This window comes from Cyprinus carpio, chromosome B4 (assembly GCF_018340385.1).
Source record: "Cyprinus carpio isolate SPL01 chromosome B4, ASM1834038v1, whole genome shotgun sequence".
Lineage (NCBI taxonomy): Eukaryota > Metazoa > Chordata > Actinopteri > Cypriniformes > Cyprinidae > Cyprinus > Cyprinus carpio.
This window is the reverse complement of record NC_056600.1, coordinates 28,682,713-28,703,756: the sequence shown is the minus strand read 5'-3', so window position 1 is coordinate 28,703,756 and position 21,044 is coordinate 28,682,713.

Genomic DNA, 21,044 nt, shown 5'->3' with positions numbered 1-21,044 from the left:
ATAAAGGATGTTTGTAACCCCTTTTGCCATCCTATTCGTAGATGTATGATTTTAATGACTTCATAAACCGTCTAGATTAGACATGTTTAAACCTGTAAAATAAGCACTTTGCAATATTCGTGCATATTTTTACTGACTGTCATATGTAGCGTGAACCAGACAAATCAAAGATTCGATCGGGAGCCTGGTTGAAACATGAGCCGAATTCCACAGAAAGGCAGGATGTTGTAAATCAACTCCCAGCACCACAGTCTGATAACCAACTCTTTCACAGAACAGCTTTCAACATTAACACCATTAGAACAATTATTGACAATTTCAATTCGAAGAAGAGATTGTCTAATTTGGGGCAAGTAATCGAAGAGATGGACAGTCTGACCCTCACATGTAAAGCCATGAGAGTAAACAAGATCGTTGGATTGACTTCCCCTCACCTAGCAAAACCAGACTGAAATTCCTAAGGAGACCTGTTAACCCCTCTGGTCTCCACAGGACATATCCTTACTCCCCAGAATGGCACAGAGAATGCCTTCCAATGCATATATGCACCAAAATGAACTCAAAAAAGACTTCTAAATGGATATCAGTCCATTGCTTAACTCCATATCATTTATGTAACCGACACATTTGATTTTAATGTTTCTAATCACTTATTGTGTATGTCTTTTTAAATAACTCTTGAATTGCTTAAGGGATCATATTCATGTTTAGTATGTGTGTGTTCGAATATTCTTGCTTGAAACGTTTCTGACCATCAGTTATTTGTCAAATGTATCATATTCTTGTTATAGGAATCATGTCCAAATTATACCCTGCAAGAGCGGGAAAATTCGGACCACGAGCTTGATAAGATAACATATGATTTATGAATGGGTGGGACAGACAATGCAACACCCTGAGAAAAGACAGTATCTAATTGGTCAAGACAACATTTGAGGTGTGGCCAAAATGCCAGTTTAAATACTCAGGACACCATCAAATTTTGCTTTTAGCTTTGAGTTTTCGTTTAGCTTTTGCTATCAGTCATGGCGGCTTTTAGCCTGCTCCTAGCTTTAGCTTTTAGCTTTTAGTCATGCTTTGTCATCACTTTTAGCGTTCTTTGAGCGCCGTTCCAGCGTGCTTCGGCCTGCACGCCTGCTGCTACTTAGCCACGATGAGAAGAAACACCACCTAGTCTCGTCAAACTTTACTTTGTTCTTTTCTTTTTTCCGTTTGTTTGAGAGTTTCGTGTTCTGAGTTAAGTTTTGTAACGCCGAGTCTCCGAGTCTGACCTCGCGTGCCCGTCTGAAACTACAACCAGCCCACAACTCTGCATCTTCAGCCAACGCCCAACCACGGGCTTCCCAAGACGTCACTTCAACGACTACTGAACTTCCAGCCAATCAGCAACTTCGGGAAACCCCCTTTTCAGCGACAACAAAAGGGAACCACCGTTAAACAGGCAACGCAAGTAACCTCCAGACTCACATCTGTACTGGTGTTATCTAATATAATTTTAACCTCATTGAGGAACTCAGTGCGAGGGTTAATTAAGTGATTAAATGGTTGTTCATGTCTATGCAATTTCACGTATTGCTGTAAACTTTGGGCTTTCACATTTTCATTCTCTTAAACTCATTCTTTCCTAACGTTCTATCCTCCTGCAACTTGTGTGAATGTGTGAGTGTGTGTGCTTATGTGTTAGATTTAGTTTATATGTCTTAGATTTATCTAATAAAGCCTTATTTATATTGAAAAGAGAAGTATCTTGTGTTTTGTGCTCACAAGTTAATGTCTTAAACTTCCGATCTTGTTACTGTGCTAATTAATAGTGTTTTCACTATACTTTGGATATTAATAATATCCAGCGCAGATTTGATGTTAAACGGCTCGTTCAGTGAATCGCTGTCCGTTTCAGTGATCAGCCGTGAAACAGTGATTCTGTTCAAATTCCCTTTAAAATCTTAAATGATTCCCTTTGAGCTAAATTGACCTGTTTCCCTTACAGTATTAATGGTGGAGAATTTTGCGTGCAGTTTAATCTAAATTGTGAGCATAAACCAAGTTATTTAATCTTTTCTATTGCTGCGGATGAAAGATGAGAAGCTGTGTGTGTGTGTGACCCGTGATGTAAGCAGCGCGCGACCGCTTGAATAGAATGAACGCAGAGGAGGCTGTAACTCAAGTCCGCCTCTTCATTGTTAAACGGCAGTAAGTGAACTTAAATTTAACATCTGAGATCGTACAATAAGGTAGAAATTGAGCGTGTTCCTCATTTTTGTAATGCCTTGTTTATAGCTAAATTGATTTCACTGCGTGTTCCAGTGCCTCTCAAAAGCTATACTCCCGGCAGGGAATCTCAGTCACCGTTCGCTGAACGGAGCTAAACTGTAACGTTAATTCAAAGGGAAATAAATCGGTGAATAAAGAATAGTGTTGAGCGTGTTCCTCAATCTATTTATCAAAGCCTCGTTATTCATAGCTTGATTGCCAGTGCGTGTTCCACTGCCGAATCAAATGCTATTCGACTCCCTGGGTTAATATTAGAGAATAATGTTTCCCTGTTCACAAAGTGAATGCAATCTCGCTTAACACTGCATGTGTCCGAGTGTGATGGGAGTGTTTTAAAAGCTTGATCAAGTAAATTTTAAGTTTGTACCAACAGCGAAGAAAAGCTGTTGTGTTTATGTGTCCAGAGAAACTGGCACGAAGATTTCAGATCCGCTGAGATCGCTGATTTCCCTTAACTACAGTAAGAAGCTGCTATTTAAATTAAGTTAAAGTTAACTCTATACGAACTGAGAGTTTAAGCGCCACATCGCAAAACCAACTAAACGCGGTGTTGTTATTTGTACAGTGTTGAAATGCGCCGACATTTCATGTAACATGCTTAACTGTACTTGCAATGCAATGATTCATGTGCTAGTCCACTAGAGTTTGTTTTGGTTGCCACAGTTACGACCGTGACACGGAAGTCTTAACCTACTTCCGGAGCAACTTTGAACTGCGCGTGGCATCGACGCTAGTGTAAACAAACTCCACGGTGTTGCTAAGCTAACGAAACAGTTGTATTTACATTGAAGTCTATGCTAAAGCCACTAGCCTCAAAGGTTAGCTGCTAGCATTAACATCCTGTGGTTGAATAGTGTCTGTTTGGGCAACGCTAAAGTGATTTAACCCTTTAGACATCTCAACTAACACTTGTTGGTCTCTTTCTCTCTCTTATTTCTCTCTTTTATCACGATACCATGTATTGGCATTTTACTAGAAAGGGAAATATTGACTCACAATTATTAATTGTGTCAAATTCAAATTTAATTGCAACATTAAATTTATTTGGAATCATTCAAATTTCCCCCTCAGATCATTTCATATGATCATTACTTCTAGTATTCTCTTTTGGGCCTAATTATTTTAGGTACGAATAAGCCTTGAACTTTGAAAGTTTAAACTTATTCTACCTAATTTATTTATTACCCATCTGAATATATTCTATTCAGACTTGTACTTATTTTATTGTGTTTTACCCCTCTTTCTTCCTGTTTTGGTTATACACTTAGCCACTATTGTTTTATTTATAGATTTTCTCCTTTATTTTAATTTTTGCTTATTTTGCCCATTTATTACTTTTTAATTTGACCTTTTCTTACCATTTCTTTCCTCTGTGTATCCTAGCTTGGGAACGACACAACTGAGCCCTTAAAAGGAGACATTGTTATCCCTCACTACGAGTTCAAATAAATTAGAAAGACAACTCTCTTTCACTTAAAGTTTATTTTGTTTGATTAGTTGTGCAGCAACTAAAAACAACGCTCTCCTCGTAGTTGAGATAACCTCTACTGAGACTTACCATTTCCGTCCTCTCTCTCCTTTCCTTTCCTCTTCACTTTTAACATTTGTAGGGACATGTAAGAACCATCAATTAATTCTAAGTGAATGAAATACGCAATCTTGTCAAAGAAGACGAATCACCCTTTTGAATTTGATTGTAATCAACCTCTCCTTTGTTCTTTCTAACCTCCCTACATTTGGAAATGCAATCCAAGTTTTAGCATCTCATCCAACGCTGAGATCAATTTAATAGAGATACGTGTTGAACAACTGTCCCCTTCGCAGCCTCCCTGGTGAGCGGTCCAACTGTAAGTTGTACGGTGTCAATCCTGTCAGACTAAGGAAAGAGATATCAGCATTATTATTGTATTCTTTTGCCCAAAACAAGAGATTTAATAATATTGTTTACCTTCTTGATTACATTTAATTGGGAAAATTAATTTTCCTCATTTGAAAAACAGAAATTGTTGCTTGTCATTGAATTTGTTTTTCACCTCTTTCTCTTTTTTTTCCTCTTCCTCATTAGAGTGACAAAGTCTTCGCATCTCTAGTCTACTTAGACGCCCTGAGACCAACACAGTCATCACCACTCTTCACTAGTGGTTCACAATCACTGACACAACACTTAGTTGTCCCATCACACATAGGCTTTTACTCCACACAGATCTGTGTCAGTCTCTCTTCTCCCCAGCGTGCAAACATGCCGCAGACTGCAGACCCCATCACCCATGGGGAAGATGTGAACACTTGGCTGAGAGGCATGACAGACAGCCTCACCCCCAAGAGATTTGAACTGTTATTATTTTTAATAATAATCCTAATCCTGAGAAGATTCCTGACACAAGATTCAAGCCAGAACAACAACCACGAGGAGCTAGTCAAGATCACCAGCTCCCTAAGCTATGCCTTCACAACCCAGCTGAAACTGAGCGACAAGCACATCACCCACCTTCAAGAGGAGCTGACACGTGCTCAACGTCGCATAGACAAGCTGGAAGTGAAAGTTCAAGATCAACTCAAAGCACCCAACGAGAGGGAGCAGGAAACAACGGAACAAGTTAAGAAGCTCCAAGCAGCCCTGGCAGCAGTTCAGCTCGACCAGCAACATGCGACAGCTGCCCAGAGAGACCTGGTAAACAGACTCCAGTATGCCGAACAGCTACTAGAGAAAGCCAAGAATGATATCAGAGACAAGAATTCTGAAATCAGTGCTTTGAAAGACCACCTTGAAAGGTACAGAACTGAAACGGGACAATCTGACCCAACAACTAGACGATACCAACGATGAGCTCTACATGGTCAGAAAAGAACTCCAATATGCTTACGAGCAGAAACAAGAGCCAAGGAAAGAGAAACATCTCTTAGCCTCATCACTGCTGAGCAGAGCAGAGTCCCACGTCCAGGAACTGGCATATGATGAAAGGAGCGAAGGGCCACAACCTAAAACCTCACCTGCCTTCGCCACACAACCCTTTCCTGCCAACGAAAGAAAACCTCCCGTCCAAGACCTTAGAGCTGCACACGGGATGACCATCAAAGACCTCAACAAGCTGTCTGAAAACATCAGCAGGTTCAACCCGAACTCCACAGAGGGCCACGACATCCAGGCTTACCTGCAAGATATCGAATTTCATCTGGAAATGAGACCTCATGTGACTGACAGAGACAGGTTATACATCCTTAGAGCCACGTCCAGTCCAGAGGTACGAAACTTCCTAGATCGACAGCCCAGTCAAACAAAGTCAAACTACCAGCGACTTCGTGAGGTCCTGATTAAAGAGTTTACAGACCCAGAGTCTGAACATGGACTGTTGACTGCCTTGGAAACCAAACAAGGTCGACAAGAGACTCCACAAGCTTACTACAACCGACTCCGACAAGCCTACTTTGGTGCACACAACAAGCCTGACCTTGAAGAGGATGTGAACTTCAAAAGCCTCTTCCTAAAGAATCTGCACCCTGGAGTCAGCCACCATCTAGGCGTCATGGCCTGTCCACACTCCATGACCATCCAACAGTTGGGTGACCTAACACACAAGGCCTATAACAAGCAGAAGATGGCCTCAAAGAAAGGTAACAAAACATCCACACTCTTGAACTCTGTCAACAAAGACTCAAGCCTTGCACTCGACGACACCCAGTGGCATCACAACACCAGAGTCTTCCATCAAGAGCACAGAGAACGTGACACCCATGTCCACAACCGCTTTCAGCCCAACCGCTGGAAAAATCCATGGGACCAGACACGCTTCTCAAGAAACCAAAAGGATAAGAATAACTGGAAACCTAACCAGACATCCAAAGGTAATCACCTGACTCATCCAAGAGAAAGTCATGTGGGTAAGCGACAACGAAACCCACCTCAGCACCACTCAGACATGCACAGTGCTGAGTATTCACAAGGACATGACAGCTTACCATCAGAAGACATGGAACAAGTCATGAGACAACTGAAAGAGTTCCTTCAAGACCAGTTTCACACTTATGACCACAAAGTTGAGTCATGCTTGCTGTGACCAGTGACAGAACGGAAGGCCGGTGATCACCTGGTACACCACATCAGAGATGACAAGCACCTGTTCAACAACCACCAAGCAAGTCGAGCAAGTCTTTCACGGCCAACCGTTGATGAAAAATCTGAGGTACTAAAGAACATCACCTCAGTCTCCCAACGCTCACTAACAAACTGTCAAATGAACTCCAACTCCAAGAACCACATTCCTGTCTGTGCAACAGCAACCACCAGAGCACAGAAGGTCAGAAAGTCTGCCACAGCCAGAAGGCACCACAAGAAGAGTGCAACATAGGAGACAAAGTTTTGCAACCCAGCTTCACACAGCCATGCCAAACTACCTCCGACTGTCTGCTAAAGAACTTCCTGCCTTGCTGGACTGACCCCCATTAGACCATGGACACGCCCTCATCCAAGCCAAGGATGCAGAGAGCCAGTCTTCAGTGACATACAAGCAAAGGGGGGAGACATCACAGACTGAAACAGATCTGACCACACATACACTACACCTTTAACACACACAACATTACCTACACCCAGAGGTAACCACATCTACTGATAACACATTCAACAAAGATATTCTTCCCACAGGTAGAATGTCCAAATTTTAGTGTAACAAAGTTACATATACCCTCCATGAAGAAACATGCAGCCATCCTCACAATAGGTTATAACATCTGACACTAAGTTAAGGTACATGACACACTAGCTGCACATGACATCCTAGCTCAACAGCAGTTGTAAGCCATGCTAGGAAAACCCACAGCAGCTTTGTTTGGTTTGTTTTGTTTTGTTCTTCTTTTACCTATCCTTCTCCTTCCCCTCTTTCCTGAGTAGGTGGAACACCTAGACACCCTGCAAGGGTCGAAGGTCTGATATTAGGATTGACTCACCACACCTAATATCCGCCAGCCACTCTAAACTGAATGGAAGCCAGAGAGCTCCATGCACGATAGGTCAACTCATTTCATTGCAAATGATGTTACTAGAAAATTAACGGTAAACGTTTAAATTAAGACAACCTAGAAGAACCAAACAAAGTTATCCACAAATTTGATTGGCGAATCAAAATACAACAACGATTTCCAAAATGATCTAAACTATCCTCAATGTACTAAACTACATTGACTAATTGAACTTAGCCACGTGTACCTAAATAACCTGATGCCTGCACCAGCACAGTAACTGTCATGGAGGTGTTGTCTTGTTGTTTGCTGTGTTTGTCTGCTTCTTCTGCCTTTGTTTCTCCAGCGATCGACGATGTCTTCAGATAAACACCTCGCCGATCGAAGGGGGGTATGTAGCGTGAACCAGACAAATTAAAGATTCGATAGGGAGCATGGTTGAAACATGAGCCGAATTCCACAGAAAGGCAGGATGTTGTAAATCAACTCCTAGCACCACAGTCTGATGATAACCAACTCTTTCACAGAACAGCTTTCAACATTAACACCATTAGAACAATTATTGACAATTTCAATTCGAAGAAGAGATTGTCTAATTTGGGGCAAGTAATCGAAGAGATGGACAAGTCTGACCTTCACATGTAAAGCCATGAGAGTAAACAAGATCGTTGGATTGACTTCCCCCCCCACCTAGCAAAACCAGACTGAAATTCCTAAGGAGACCTGTTAACCCCTCTGGTCTTCACAGGACGTATCCTTACTCCCCAGAATGGCACAGAGAATGCCTTCCAATGCATATATGCACCAAAATGAACTCAAAAAAGACTTCTAAATGGATATCAGTCCATTGCTTAACTCCATATCATTTATGTAACCGACACATTTGATTTTAATGTTTCTAATCACTTATTGTGTATGTCTTTTTAAATAACTCTTGAATAGCTTAAGGGATCATATTCATGTTTAGTATGTGTGTGTTCGAATATTCTTGCTTGAAACGTTTCTGACCATCAGTTATTTGTCAAATGTATCATATTCTTGTTATAGGAATCATGTCCAAATTATACCCTGCAAGAGCGGGAAAATTCGGACCACGAGCTTGATAAGATAACATATGATTTATGAATGGGTGGTACAGACAATGCAACACCCTGAGAAAAGACAATATCTAATTGGTCAAGACAACATTTGAGGTGTGGCCAAAATGCCAGTTTAAATACTCAGGACACCATCAAATTTTGCTTTTAGCTTTGAGCTTTCGTTTAGCTTTTGCTATCAGTCATGCCGCTTTTAGCCTGCTTTTAGTCATGCTTTAGTCATGCTTTGTCATCACTTTTAGCGTTCTTTGAGCGCCGTTCCAGCGTGCTTCGGCCTGCACGCCTGCTGCTACTTAGCCACGATGAGAAGAAACACCACCTAGTCTCGTCAAACTTTAACTTTTACTTTAGTTTCTTTTCTTTTCCGTTTGAGAGTTTCGTGTTCTGAGTTAAGTTATGTAACGCCGTGTCTCCGAGTCTGACCTCGCGTGCCCGTCTGAAACTACAACCAGCCCACAACTCCGCATCTTCAGCCAACGCCCAACCACGGGCTTCCCAAGACGTCACTTCAACGACTACTGAACTTCCAGCCAATCAGCAACCTCGGGAAACCCCGTTTTCAGCGACATCAAAGGGAACCCTGTTAAACAGGCATCACAAAGGTACCTCCAGACTCTGATCTGTACTGGTGTTATCTAATATAATTTTAACCTAATTGATGAACTCAGTGCGAGGGTTAATTAAGTGATTAAATGGTTGTTCATGTCTATGCAATTTCACGTATTGCTGTAAACTTGGGATTTCACATTTTCATTCTCTTAAACTCATTCTTTCCTAACGTTCTATCCTCCTGCAACTTGTGTGAATGTGTGAGTGTGTGTGCTTATGTGTTAGATTAGTTTATATGTCTTAGATTTATCTAATAAAGCCTTATTTATATTGAAAAGAGAAGTATCTTGTGTTTTGTGCTCACAAGTTAATGTCTTAAACTGTCGATCTTGTTACTGTGCTAATTAATAGTGTTTTCACTATACTTTGGATATTAATATCCAGCGCAGATTTGATGTTAAACGGCTCGTTCAGTGAATCGCTGGCCGTTTCAGTGATCAGCCGTGAAACAGTGATTCTGTTCAAATTCCCTTTAAAATCTTAAATGATTCCCTTTGAGTTAAATTGACCTGTTTCCCTTACAGTATTAATGGTGGAGAATTTTGCGGGCAGTTTAATCTAAATTGTGAGCATAAACCAAGTTATTTAATATTTTCTTTTGCTGCGGATGAAAGATGAGAAGCTTCTGAGTCGAGACGTGTGTGTGTGTGATCCGTGACGTAAGCAGCGCGCGACCGCTTGAATAGAATGAACGCAGAGGAGGCTGTAACTTAACATTGCTGGCCGTTTCATTGATCAGCCGTGAAACAGTTATTCTGTTCAAACTCCCTTTAAAATCTTAAATGATTCCCTTTGAGCTAAATTGACCTGTTTCCCTTACAACTGACTCAGAAATTGCTAGTGTAACCCCTTATAAGGGAGGGTTATATAAATATAAAACCGTTTGATGCAAAGTAAGTGTTCATGTATAATGTCCAATTTATAATAGCCATATAGGTTATTAGTGAAAGTTAACAGAACCACATTCTGTTAAGATTCTTTCCTTTAAACGTTTTACTATGCATCTTGTACAAAGAGCTTGTATAATATATATATATATATATATATATATATATATATATATATATATATATATATATATATATATATATATATATATATATATATATATATATATATATATATATTAGTTTTTTTTTTTATTATCATTTTGTTCTGTTTGGTAAATGAAATCACTTTGTTTAGATACGCGTTTCATATTAGTTATTTAGGAAACTAATATCTCTCCGAGAGACACCATAGTCGAGAGACACCAATTAAAGGAACCCGGTGGTCCACCCGTTAGAACTTAGGTCAGGACATACCTAGGAGGGCAGGGGGCACTACATAAAGTGGGGGCTCGTCCGGGACCTTTCCTTTCCTCCCTGGTACCTTTCAGAAGAGAGAAATAAACACGTCAATACCCCTTGATCCCAGAGAAGAAAACCGACATTTTGTGCACTTAACTGCTTCTTGTTGAAATATGTCTCGCAGAAGTAACCCTCCTCCTCAAAGTGAACTTGCTGACTGGTGCAGACAGGCCGGGATTGACCTTGCTCACTCCGACCGAGATTGCACGCATTGAAGTAGCCGAGAGTGTGAAAGCTTTTGGAAGAGTGCACGTTCAAGATACAAGATGAGGAGCTTCAACTACCCTACTCGTGCTGTGTGAATGCCAAGTGGCTGTAGACCCCACGCGCTGCCCTATAGAACTAAAGCCCGCCGATGATGAGACCTGGATGATAATTACGGGCGTTGAAAGAGCCCCAACTGGTACGGTTCCCGCAGGATTTGCTGACAAGCTCTCCCAGTTTCTTAGGGATGAAGGGAAGTCCATGACAGATCTACAAGCACTATTTCCTCCACTGAGTGCAAGTCCCAGTTCCCCTGAGTCAATTATTTGTGCATTGGGTGAGATCCTAACCGTAAAGACCACCAAGTGATAGCAATGCTTACCGTCGTTTATGCACCTTCTCTGGTATTGTTCTGACCCCCACAGGAGAAGAAACCATGGAACACTGGATGAGAAACGGAGAAGAATTGTGGAAACCTTAAAGGAACCAGCCCTAGAAATCATTAAAGCTGTCTGTATATCCAGTCCTGATGCTAGCTTGCAGCAGTACCTTGAAGCTCTGGAAAGTACTTTTGGCTCCTCGGAGTCCGGAGAGGATTTGTATTTTGCTTTTTGGCTTCTTCGACATAGTCCAGGTGAGTCAGTTTCTGATTTCCTGAGAAGGGTTGAAAAATTACTGACAAAAGTTGTGCAAAGAGGTGGACTGTCTCCCTCCAATGTTGACAAGGCAAGAGTGGAACAACTGATTCATGGAGCTGTTGAATCCGATATGATGCTTTTGCAACTGAGGTTAAGGGAGAGAAAAGAACACCCACCAACTTTCCTGAGCCTGCTGAATGAGATTCGGGAGGCTGAAGACATTGAAGTCACTCGACGCAAGTTCACCGCTACTGCAAAATCCATACACTTGTAGGACAAGGGAAATAACTGTCCAGCTTTTGTGCGAGAACTTAAAGTGGAAATTCAAGAACTGAGGACTCAGCTCAAAAGTGACCGCTCGAATAGCTTACCAGCGTCCTCCATGATGTTAGAATCCAGAACCAAGCTATGCCAAACAAGTCCCTCAGATCAAAAAGGAGTAACAAAGGATTCTGAAGTTCAGTCTTTGAGAAAGCAAGTACTTCAGCTGCAACAGCGGCTAACAGTAATAAGTGTCTAGTTTAGCTAGTCATGCCCAGTTACCCCAACCGCATGCTTCAGGCCAGCAGCGTCCCAAGCCCTCAAGGAACATGGAAGATTACTTTTGCTACCGGTGCGGAGAAGACTGACACATCTCTACAAAGTGTCAAGCACCTAAAAATGCCACTCAGGTGATCACTAAATTAATCCATTCATTACAGAAAGCAAAAGGAATGAGGAGTGATTCAAACCACAACAACCTGTCTGGAGAGCAAGCCTATTTTTCTAAAAACAGTCATGTGCACACCAGTGAGCCAAATGGTCTTCCCAAGTTACCATTGTCTTTGACTCCTGGTATTCCATAAACCAATGTGCCCATCCATCCCCTTGCTGGATTATCCATCTGGGGTCTTAGCTTATGCAGTTATCCCTACAAAGGATACACTGTCATAGATGTTACCTTCCCTGTAACTCTCACTGGTGCTGAAGAGACCATATCCATCCTTGCCTTGGTCTGCCCAGACCCCCAAGGCCCGACACAATTCCCAGTAATCATTGGAACCAATGCCAGCTTCTTTCAACGACTGACAGCATATAATGGGACTACTAGTAGAAAAAACAACGCCCATTCGCTGAGAATTCAGACACCCCCAGTCTGTCTTTTACCTCAAAGTGGACAAACTTCTGCAGCAGATCGACTTGAAGGCAAAGTGATATGGGAGGGCCCTGGAACTTTCAAAGTCCTATCACAAGGGGAGCGGTATGCCTTATACAAAGTCGAGCCTGACAAACCCTTAAGGAAAGATATCTTCCTCATTGAAGCCTCTCCTGTAGATCCACTTCCTTCAGGACTGTTTGTTTCCCCTGTAGTAATGCCTTCATCAGCTGTGGATGTGAATAACTTCAGAGTCCTGATTCACAATGAGACAAGCAAAGATCTCTTTCAATTCCAGCGGGTACTGTAATTGCCCATGTATTCCCTATGGACACAGTTACAGTGGCTCATGACATTCCAGAATCCAAGGGACCCCTTAATCCGGAGTTATTCAACTTTGGGGAGGCCCCTATACCTGATGCCTGGGAGAAGAGATTACGTTTGAAGTTGGCAGAGCGGAGTAATGTGTTCTCCACCGAGGAATGGGATGTAGGCTTAGCTAAAGATGTCACCCACCAGATCAGACTGAGTGATCCTCGCCCCTTCTGAGAACGTTCACGACGCATTGCCCCAGCCGACATTGATGATGTAAAACACCACCTTAAAGATCTTCTAGCGGCAGGCATCATCCAAGAATGTCGAAGTCCATATGCATTGTGATAGCTCAAAAAAAAAATGGTGCCGTACGGATGTGCACTGATTATCGGACCTTCAACAGCCGCACTATACCAGACCAATACGTCACTCCAAGGATTGACGATGCCTTAGAGCGTTTGACTGGTTGCAGATGGTTCTCAGTCCTAGACCTGTGAAGTGGCTATTATCAAATAGCTATGTCCACTGAGGACCAAGAAAAGACTGCCTTTATATGTCCGCTGGGGTTTTACCAATTTCAACGAATGCCACAAGGTATCACTGGGGCCCCAGTGACATTTCAGAGGCTCATGGAGAGGGTGGTAGGTGACATGCACCTCCTACAGGTAATCGTCTACCTTGACGACCTTATAGTCTTCGGCAGAACATTCAAAGAACACGATGAGCGACTAATGAAGGTTCTGGATCGCCTGGAGGAATGGGGGTTAAAAGTCTCTATCGACAAGTGTCAGTTTTGTCAGCCACAGGTCAAATACGTGGGGCATATTGTTTTGGCTGCAGGTATAGCTCCAGATCCAGAGAAAGTGTCAGCCGTAACTCGGTGGAAAGAGCCTACAGACCTGAAATCCCTACGGTCTTTCCTAGGATTTTGTGGTTTCTATCGCAGTTTCATTAAGGGGTACTCCTCTGTAGTAAGACCTTTGACTGAGCTCACCAAAGGCTACCCACCTGTAAAAGGATCAGGTAAGAGGAATGGAAAGAACTACAAGGAGACTGACCCATTTGGAGCACGATGGGACAAAGCCTGTGGAGAACCCTTCAAAACCAGTATTCACTGCCTAACCAATGTGCCAGTACTTGCCTTCGCTGATAACTCCCTGCCGTATGTACTCCATGTCGATGCTAGTCTGAGTGGCCTTGGCGCTGTGTTGAACCAGGAGGATCCTGAGGGACTTCGACCCGTAGCCTTTGCTAGCAGAAAGTTCAGTACTTTGGAGCAGCATTACCACATACACCAGTTAGAATTCCTAGCATTGAAGTGGGCTGTCCTCAATAAGTTTCACGACTACCTATATGGAGCTCAATTTGTTGTGAGAACCGATAACAATCCACTTACCTATGTACTAACTAGTGCGAAGCTGAATGCAACGGGACATCGCTGGTTAGCCGCCCTAGCTGCCTACAACTTCAGCCTGCAGTACAAGCCTGGAAAACATACCACAGACACAGATGTGCTATCCCGATATCCTACCAACCCTGCTGTGTTTGCCACTTGGACTGAAATTCCACAGTCTGGGGTAAAAGCAATATGCCAGTTGGCCAGCTCTCCTGGGAGAGATGAATCCATCAGGATGGTGGACCATCTAGGAGTTTCGCCTGATAGCATACCTTCTGCTTACTCTTGCCCGATTTCACTTGAAATGTGTCATATGGAGCAGTTGACCCATGAAGACCTGAAGGTGTCACAAGAACAGGACCCCGTTATCAGAGTAGTGAAACAAGACATTGAAGTTGGCAAAGTGCTTACCCTTCGGAAGAGCTTGGATCCAGTGCTTACTCTCCTACTGCATCAGGGCCCAAAACTGGTCATTCGAAATTAGTTGCTATACAGAGTATCCCAAAGCCCCTGTGGAAAAGAGAGAGTTCAGCTGGTTCTGCCAGCCAAATATCACCAGACTGTCCTGCAATCTCTACACAATGATTCTGGTCACCTTGGGGTGGATCAGATGACGGAGCTAAAAAGAGATAGATTTTACTGGTCCTGCATGGCCCTCGACATTGAGCAGTACATAAAGACTTGTGGTTCTTGTATTACCAGGAAGACATTACCTCAGAAGACTGCTTCCCTGAGCCACATTACCAGTAATGGTCCACTAGACTTGGTTTGCATCGATTTCCTGTCTCTGGAGCCTGACACCAAGGGTATTGCCAATGAGAGTAAGTAAAGTAAATACATCTTGCAGCTTGTACACACTTATAATTGTACAAAGAACGAGGCGATGGGCTATTCCCCTTATCTCCTCTTTAGGCGGGAGGCTCGACTGCCCATCAATCAATAAATATATAAATATATATATATATATATATATATATATATATATATATATATATATATATATATATATATATATATACTTGCCCTTGCCCTATATATATATATATAACGTACACACACGTACACATATACACACACGTACACATATACACACACACACACACGTATATATACACACGTGTGTATATATATATATATATATATATATATATATATATATATATATATATCTATATATATATATATATATATATATATATATATATATATATATATACACACACACACACACACACACACACACACATATATATATACATACACACATATACATACATACATACACACACATACATATATACACATATATACATATACACACACATATATACACACATATACACACATATATATATACACACACATATATACACACACAGATACATAGATACATATACACATATATACATACACATATATACATATACACATACACATATACACATACACATACATATACACATACATACACATACACATATATACATATACACATACACATACACATACATACATATACATAGGAATTTTGGGTTTTCATGAGCTGTATGCCAAAATCATCAGTATTAAAACAATAAAAGACCTGAAATATTTCAGTTGGAGTGCAATGAATCTAAAATATATGAAAGTTTAATTTTATCATTACATTATGGAAAATAATGAACTTTTCACAATATGCTAATTTTTTGAGAAGGACCTGTAAACTGCCTTGGAAATATCTGTGCATTAAACATGTTTTATATAACTGCCCAGCCAATCAGAATCAAGCATTCAGACAGACCATGATATAAGTTACTGAATAACAGCTTCAGTGTGACACTTACAGGCATTAAAGGCTTAGTTCACTCAAAAATTTAACTTAATGTTGTTCCAAACCCGCAAGACCTTTGTTCATCTTCAGAACACAAATTAAGATATTACTGATGAAATCCCCAGCAGCGCCACTACTACCTCAGAAAGGTATTCAAATCATAGTTAATTAAAAGAGCGCACCGGGTCTCTCTCTCGTGAATGCATGTCACAGACTGACACAGAAGAGAAGAAATTGAAGTATTATCGTCACTTCATAAAATTAAGCTTTAACTACTATTGTCTTTTTTAACAATGTCCTTATTTCCTTTCTGGGTCTTGATGTGGTAGTTGCGTAGCGGTCTATGAAGGGTTAGAGAGCTCTCAGATTTCATAAATATCTTGAATTGTGTTCTGAAGATGAACAAAGGTCTTATGGGTTTGGAACGACACGAGGGTAAGTAATTGATAACTGAATTTTTTTTTTTTTTGGGTGAACTAACACTGAGGAATAAAGCATTAAATGTATTTAGCCTATTTCCATGAGTGTTTGTAATTTTATCTTTGTTTTCCTAGAAAGAAAACAAGTACCGATCAGATTTACTCATCAGATGAGGCAGCAGAACAACCAGCCCTTAAAAACAGAAAAGCTACAAACAAAGCAAATGTTCCAGCAATTCAAAAACACAGCGAAAAAAGTAATGGAAAATAATAATAATAAAAAAAAACTTTTTCCTTCAAAAAAAATATTGACTACCAAATAATTTGATCTAGGGAAGTTTCTGAAATTTGGTTGATCTGACAAAGAATGACCCTGTATGAAATAAGAGATTAGAAGTGCATAACAGAACACAAAAACTAAAATGTTCCTATTATCAGAACTGATGTGAGAGTCTTCCCAGCTTTCAAAGTAAATTATTAGCTGTATCTGGCTGGAGGGAAAGATAAATGAAGACCAACATTTGATGCAATTATCGGGCTAGTTCACTCAAAGAAACGTCTGTGAACCAAACCCATAGTTTATTTTCAAAACACAAATGAACACCGATTTCTGTTCCTACATTTCCATAGTCCATAAAGAGATTGTAGAACTAACCCCTACAATATGAGTGGTTAAGTCAAATATTCTGAAGGGTCATGATCTGTTTATTTGATTATTTATTATGCAGTTGTCCCTTTAAGATTGTGAATCCTTTTAACAACTCTGTATCCTCAATTTGTTTGGCTGTAAAAGTCATGGTCTGCCTCTCATACTGGAAGTAGGCTATCAATACATACAGAAGGTTGAATATTATTAGTCTACCTTTATACACATTTTGATTTTATCAACTTGGATGTACCCCAATATTACCCATTAATCAGCGCGCAAGGCACAAAAACCATGGAAAGTCAACCGTACTTGGTTGACATGAGAACATGCACATTTGAGGTTATCATATTTGATGTACACCATAGCACTGACCAATGTTTATATGATTGTTTCTCTTCAGAAGACTAGGATTGAACTGCTTTATTCATATGCATTACTTTTACAGTTATGATATTATAATTTTGAAGATTGCAAGTTATGGGGAAATGCCCTGTCAATGGAGGAACTTAAACCTCACAATTACACAAATTACAAGTGCAACTTACCTCCTCCAGCTTTCTCCACTCCAGTGCGCATGTCTCAGGAAGAGCCTCCTGGACACGGCTGGTGTGTGGATCAACCTAACACAAGGTAAAAGAGCACAACCCGGGATAAAGGTAATCTGAAACACATTCACAGCATTTAAATCTTAAACTGAATAACAATATTTTGTGTTCAATCCACAGAGCACACATTTTCTGTCCTGAGACCCTGAGGGGACCACCAAGGAAGAACACAGTAAGTTAATTGCACATAAATCCACGTAAGTAAATGTTAAAATCTGACACCCGTCACAGATCATTTTATTATCTAAAACAAAAGGAGTGGGTTTTTTTTTTTTTTACCATTATTCGGCACTCTATACACACACTGCAGACACAAACGTTTTCAAAAACAATGTAAATGTGAATTTTGTGGCATTAAAGTGGCACGACAGATCAGTTCAAACTGCAATGTGCATTAAAATAACTGCAAAATGATTTTTGGACAAATTTAGTAGGGGTGTAATCCATCAATATGGATAGCTACATCGATCAAGTGTCAAACAATACGATGTCTTGATGCAGCACAAAAAAAAAAAAAATTAAAACACCTGTAGTATAAAAAGCCACCATTATTTTGACATCGTCCACATTTATGCCTGTCTATCATCAAGTCAAGTCACCTTTATTTATATAGCGCTTTTAACGATACAGATTGTCAAAGCAGCTTTACAGTATTGAATAGGGAAATAGTGTCAATAATGCAAAAGGAAAATAGTAAACACTCATTTTTCAGTTAAAGGCAGTTCATCATTAAATTCAGTGATGTCATCATCCAGCTCAGTTCAGTTTACATAGTATCTGTGCAATCAAGTCAATGATATCGCTGTAAATGAAGTGTCCCCAACTAAACAAGCCAGAGGAAACCAGCAGTTCAATTCCAGGCTGCAGCAAAGTCAGATTGTGCAGAGGACTCAACTGGTTCCTGTGGTCTTGTCCCGGTGGTCGCCTGAGACAAGGTCTTTACAGAGCATCTGTCTCTGGGACTCATCTAGTCCCTTTTACGCCCTTAAAATTTAGCTAGACGCAAGACACTGGGATGAATCAAAATCGTCCCCCTAGTTAATATGGATGCTGAAATGTGTGTAGCAGGCCTGAAATTCAGCTTTGATCACAAAAATAAATTACATTTTAAAGTTTATTCAAATAGAAAGCAGTTATTTTAAATGGTAAAAATATTTCACAATATTATTGCTTTTGCTGTATTTTGGATCAAATAGATGCAGCCTTGGTGAGCAGAAAAAAAACCCCCATTAAAATCTTACTGTTCAAAAACTTGCATGTTACCATTTACGGTCTTCTTTTTCTAGTAGATTGCATTGATGCCATGATTTTAATACATATATTTTTCTTTGGTCTTACTTTCTGAAATTCAATTGGCTATAATATTAATGTGCATTTACTTGTCTTGGTAAGAAGCAAATCTTAGTCACTTCATCTTTCACCGCTCCAGTGTCTCCGGCAGACCATCACAGAGACGGCTGGAGGCTCACCCACCTGACACACAAGGTACAAGAGAATTACAACAGGGAGGAGAAAATACTTCATTCACAGCCCTTCACAGTCTAAAAGTCAATAACATGTTGCGTTCAATCCGTAGAGCTCACATTTTCGGAAGAAAACGTACGTTTCCTAATTTTTTTTTTTTTTTTAAACTATGCTATGAAAACCATCATTCACTAGCTTTAAGTTTTTACTTACCAACTCCAATGTGAGATCCTCTGAGCTCCAGTGTGCCTTAAAATACTGGGGAAAAACATTGAAACAATATAGCTGCAAGCAGCAATTACCGGGGTTTGAGCATTTACCAGGGCTTAAAATGTGTTATGGTTTAAAGGTCTAGGCCAACCTGGATGTATGGCTGACAGTAGAACACATCTAAAATGGAGAATAGGCTCACACATACACAGAAATGAAATGGTTAAACTATTATATTAATAATCATTAAGCATGCTTACACACACACACACACACACACACATACAGAGACAGTCTTCTCTTTTTAAGTTTGTATGTCATTGGCAGGTTTCATTGTAATCATAATCTGGCATAATTGTAAAAACTACTATTTGAACAAAATGCTAAACTTTGATTCAATGCAATTTTAAATGTTACTGCAGTGATTTTGAAATGTGTACAAGCAAACAAATGAAAAGTACTGTTTTTGTTCATTTAATGAGTCCATTAGTAGTCTTCCGTTGCCATCTAGTGGTTATGAATGCAATTTATCATACAACACTGTGTTTAAGCTTTATCACTATTATAGTGTTATTTTTTGCAAAATCTCTCTAAAAATGTGCATGCTTGCTTAGAATGATTACAAATTTAATGTATGTGTGAATATATGATGTTTTTTTAGCAGTTTGAAGCCATTTAGAACAGAAATATTGTGTTTTTGAAGCCTTATGAACAGTTATAGTGCCACATATAGTCCGATCCCCATGAAACTTTGCATGCTAGTTAAGAGTCATCTGACATATGTTCACACTAAGTTTCTTAAAGTTTTGAGTTTTTGTTTAGGTTTTATAGGCTTTTGGTTACATGAGACCACACCCCTTTTCTAAATGAGCCCTTATAGCTAACCAAAGGACAAAATTCAACATTTTTTCGATAATTATTGATCTAGAGAGTCTACAGAATATTTCTGCAGTGGTTTGATACCGATCGGGCGAAAAACCTAGGACAAGTTCGCAAAAGTAGGTTTTTGACATATTTGTGTATGTTTAATGAATGATTTGATTGACAGCTTCACTCCCAGAGGCAAAGTTGTTCACAATGAGGAGATCTATGATATGAACATCTAGTGTTTGTGTGAATGTATGAACATGTTCTACAATTTGTGGTCAGTTTTTATTGAAATGTCGTGTTTTTGAGGCTTTTTTAACTGTTATAGCGCCATCTCTGGACCAATCTACATAAAACTTTGCAAACTTGTTAAGAGTCATCTGCCACGTTTTCACCAAGTTTCATAAAGTCTTGACTATTTGTTTTGGTTTTATAGGCTTTGGGGTGCGTTTGGCCACTCCCCTTTTCTAAATGACCCCTTTAAAGCTAATCAAAGGACAAAATTCAACATTTTTTCAATAATTATTGATCTAGAGAGTCCACAGAATATTACTGCAGTGGTTTGGTTCCGATCGGGCGAAAAACCTAGGACTAGTTTGCAGAAGTATGTTTTTGACATATTTGTGAATAATTAATGAACGATTTGACTGACAGTAATGGTTCTTGAGGCAAAGTTGTGTATTATGAGGAGATCTATCAAATGATATGCATATTGTGTGGATATGTAAAACATCACGTGATTACAGAACCAAAAAACTCGTTAGCGCCAACTAGTGGGCGATTTCTTTCAAAATTCTTACAGACCTTTAAGGCCATGAGTTGAACATGCCCACCGAGTTTCATTCCGATTGACCTCTGTTAACCTTGTCTAATAGTTGCTCAAAATTCATTGGCCAATGGCGGCCATGGTTTTTGAGATACGCAAATGTCCAGAGAATTGAGTGTCCAGAGAATATTTCTGCAGTGGTTTGGTTCTGATCGGGTGAAAAACCTAGGACTAGTTCGTAAAAGTAGGTTTTGGATATAGCTCGGTTTTGCGAGATATGGTGC